Here is a 4,616-nt window from a genome sequence, read left to right as displayed (position 1 = left end):
CATCTGCAGATTATTACATGATAAGGACTTATTATAATATTAAAAAAATGTTATCCTAATAAGAAATATTGTAAGGTTGCAGGATACAATGTTAATATACAAAACTCAATTGCTTTTTTATACACCAGAAGTGAACAACTGGAATTTGAAAGTAGAAACACAGTACCAGGGAGCTGATGCTTCCTAGCAGTGAAGGTCACTGTATCCTACATTAGAGTACCTGGGTTGGAATTCCACTCTAGCTCCTGCCTCCAGCTTCCTGCCAATGTAGCCCTGGGAGGCAGTAGTGACGGACAAGTAGTTGGGTTCCTGCTACTCCAGGATTGTGTTGCTGGCTACCAGCTTTGTTCTCAGCCCAGTCTTGGGTGTTGCAGGTATTTGGGGAATAAACCAGAGGATGGGGGAGCTTTCTTTCTCTCTCTCTCTCTTAAATGAATAAAGAAGTAAAATACAATACCATTTACATTAGCAACACCATTAAATGACATACTTGCAAAAATTTAACAAAATATGTTTAAGTCCCAAATGAAGAAAATCATAAAACTCTGATGAATGTATCCATATTGGCTCATCAACTGTAACCATCGTACTAAGATGTTGATAATAGGGAAAATCAAGGTGGGGAGAGGGTATATAGGAACTCTCTATATTGCCTATTCAAATTTCTCTTATAAACCTAAAACTTAAGAAGTAAGCTTATTACAATGAAATTCCAGTCAAGGACTATATATGTAAAAATTATGTTCTATTAAATATAACCCAGAGATAAAAATGCATCCCGAGAAGCAATCTACCACATTCAGCGGATTTTCTGAGACGCAGCACTACACATGGGGAAGAGTTGGGATTTAGAATCAGGAAGCCCTGGATTCAACTCGGAACTCTGCAGCTTTTGCAAAAGTTATGTAAACCTCAGCAAGTGCCTGTATTTTTTTTCTATAGTCTTACTCCCAATATCTGTAAGACACAGATAAGAATAACTCCCTTGTGTAGATGTGATCATGTTGAAAAATCACACAAAACACTTCATCGTATGTTACACATGTCTAGTAACTGGTAACATCAGATCCTTAATGTATGAAGTGACATTTAAAAGCAGTCCATATTTCAAATACTATCATAATAAAGCCCCAAATGAGGGAAGTTACTGCAACTAGGAAAAGCCGATAATCAAGAAAGGAAGAGTTGTTATTTTATTTTATTTTTTTTAGCTATGTATACATTTGAAGGCAATTCAGTAAATTTACTTACCTAAGCTTTGTAGACTCTGTCACTCTTATTCATAATTCTGGAAAATGCTTCAGAGATCTCTTCCCAAATCTCTTTCCCCTGCTCAAGACCGTCATATATTAATATCTCATATTTTAGACTTCAATAGAAATGTCTGTCTCTTTATGTAAAGTTAGAGAACAGATTTACATTTATAGTATTTAATAATGGAGACCTAGAGTTAGCTCTGATGCACTATATATTTTCATATTTCATCTTAAAATGTGACATAACACACTTCAAATGCAAGAACACAATGGCTATTTCCTCCCTGTTTGTGACGAGACAGCTGCCAAAGGTGTTTGTTAAACTTCTGAAGACAGATGCATCTCAGGACTTGGAGAATGTTTTTTACCCCATTGATTAAAGTAAAAATTGGGCTTTCATTTCTCTTGTTTTGATAGTTGGCATTAAACTCATGTTACAAAGCATCTGTTGCTGTTACTTGTGATAGGTGCAAGTATAGTAATCCAGAATATTTTGTTCATATTAAGTGAAGCAATGTATATAACAAGTTTATCTTACTTATTGTGCCTAGCATGTATTCAGTAAGCATTAATAGTTTATTTTTGCCTTTCCTTATCTTCATTGTAAGTTGTTATGACTTAGATTTATTACTTAAATTGGTCAAATATTGTTTCATCCATTTCAAATGGTAAGGGAGAAATAAAAAAGAAAAATAGTTAGAAAATATCTTGGATTCAGGGCCAGCACTGTGGTGTAGTAGGTTAAGCCTTTGCCTGTGGTGTCAGCATCCTACATGGGTGCCAGTTCGAGTCTTGGCTGCTCCACTTCCAATCTAGCTCCCTGCTGGTGGCCTGGGGGAGCAATGGGGGATGGTCCAAGTGCTTGTGCCCCTGCACCCATGTAGGAGACCCAGAAGAAGCTCCTGGCTCCTGGCTTCAGATTGGCCCAGCTTTGGCCATTGCAGCTATTTGGGGAGTGAACTAGTAGATGGAAGATCTCTGTCTCTCCATCTCTCAGTCTGTAACTCTGCCTCTCAAATAAACAAATCTTTTTTTTTTTTTTTCGAAAAAGGAAAATATCTTGGATTAAAATGTATAATCTGTAATTGTGCATGATTTCTCCTGCCATAAATACAAAATAGTGTAGAAAAATGAGGCAAGATCTTACTATGTTAATAATGGGTTAATATTTACATTTGCTTTTTTAATCAACAAAAGCTGTGATTTTATGAGGGACATTTCTCTCTATTGAAGTAGGTAAGGCACATCCATGAAGGTAGATAACAAAAGCCTTGCAAACTTATCTTCATCTCTTTATGCATTATTATATTGAATTTTACTTCCAACTAAAACTCCTTAATTATATCTATGAAAATATCTTGGTCATTGGTCAGCAATAAAATTGGGATAGCCGCATCTACCTGATTCTCAGCTGCCAAATCTCTCAAGGAGGAAGATTAAAAACTCTCCTTCCCACTTTTAAAGAGTGTGACAGAAGACCTAAATTTTAAAAATTAACATTGTATGTTGGCCTGATTATGAACTTAATCTGCCCTCAAATACAAAATATGTGTTAAAGACATTGCTACTTATAGGATGTATATCAGTTGAATGGTCAGATATTATACAAGGTATGCTTGATCTTTTTTTTTTTTTTAAGGTATTCCTTTTTTTTAACCTTATAAAAGAAGCTTTCATTTTTAAATGAGTTCACATATTCTTGTGTTTTCTCTGACTCATATCTGTATATATGAGACATAACCAGGTGGTGAGACTGCTTTCTCTGAGTTTTAATCTTTAATGTACTCATCCATTAAATTCTTGATTGTCTAAAATGTGCTGGGCTTTGGACAGAATGCTGGGGATATAACGGGAAGGAAGGCAACGCCTTCCTTATTCTCAAAAATCTCCAAACAGTCTAAAGTGGGAAACTAACATGCAGAAACATCATACTATTGTAGCAAGGTGAGGCTACACATGGTGATGGAGCCTCCAGACGCAGGTGCAGTGGGGTGCAGTGACAGCACTTTTTAAGAAGCTCTCTTTTGATCTGGGTTTGAGGCAACAGTTAAGGGTTCCACAGTTGGAATAGGGTCTGTGGTGATGAGTGCATTTTAAGCAGTGGGAACAGAATGCAAGGCCAAAGAAGCCCGAAGTGATACACACTTTTGAAATTGTGTACAGAACACGCATACAAGACATATTGTGATTGGTCTCATTGTTTTTATCTATCTGGGGTTAGAAAAACAGACTACGTTTTCGCTAATAGAAGTATCTGAAACATCTACTACAGGATGTTTACCAAGTGAATCATTATCACAGTTCCTGTTGTGGTTGAATTTTTCTGTTTATAACCTCAAACCTCTAGAGTGAAAAGTGTCACTTAAATTCCCACGATTGACTCATGAGTGATTGTTAAGAGTATCATTTTTGACTTGGGCCATTGTCCTGAGTCTTTACCCCAACCTTTGACCCATATGTCACTTTACCACCAAAGGCATCTTGATTTCACTTAGATTTCATTTCTGTAAGACCCAAAACATTCAGGGGATCCCCATCACCTACAGGATTAAGCCTTAGTGGCAGATAATGTTTTTCTTGACCTGGCTCCAATCAGTATTTGGAACCTTGTTCCAAACTCATCTCTTTCTATTTCCAACCAGATCCAATAAGTTTAAACACCAAAAGTTACTCACTGTTCCCCCACATTCCATACTGTTTTCTAACTCCTACCCTGTACACGAATCAACCATAGCGTGTGCAGAGAAAGGCAACTGGCCATGGTTGGAGTCCTGAGTGGACTTGGTATAGGGGAAGATGAGACAGCTGAGGTATTAACTGTGGCTACATCATGGAGAATCACAAATGCTTTGCCAAGAAGTCTTGGTTTTACTCTGTACTCTCAGCCCCTCTCAAACATTTTGACTCAAGTATTACATAGCGGGAGAAAGAATATCTTGCCCTCTTCCAAGTGTTTTAGAGGCATATCTTGAAGTGGGCAGGAAAAATTTATTTCAACTCTCCTTTCACATTTTTGCATTCTGTGCATTTTCCTACTAGTTTTAATGCTAACATAATACCTTAAATTTATTGACACTGCCTAAAATGTAATCTCTAGGAAAAAAGTTTCTTGGGGTTTTCAATCATTCCTCTTTTGTATTACAGATTCAGAACACAGCTGGGTGACAGCGAGCCCACCAGTAGATTTTAAAAAGGTGGCAGCAGTAACCAACTTGTGACTAAAAATATCTTAAACTTACAAAAGAAATGATTAATATAGTTGGAATTTGGAAAAGAACTCTGATGGTGGCTTGGAAAATGGATTGAGGGCAGCATTATGGTAGAGTGGGTTAGGCTGCCCCATGCAATGCTGGCATCCCA

The sequence above is a fragment of the Lepus europaeus genome, chromosome 6, assembly GCF_033115175.1.
Source record: "Lepus europaeus isolate LE1 chromosome 6, mLepTim1.pri, whole genome shotgun sequence".
Lineage (NCBI taxonomy): Eukaryota > Metazoa > Chordata > Mammalia > Lagomorpha > Leporidae > Lepus > Lepus europaeus.
This window is presented reverse-complemented; position numbering follows the sequence as displayed.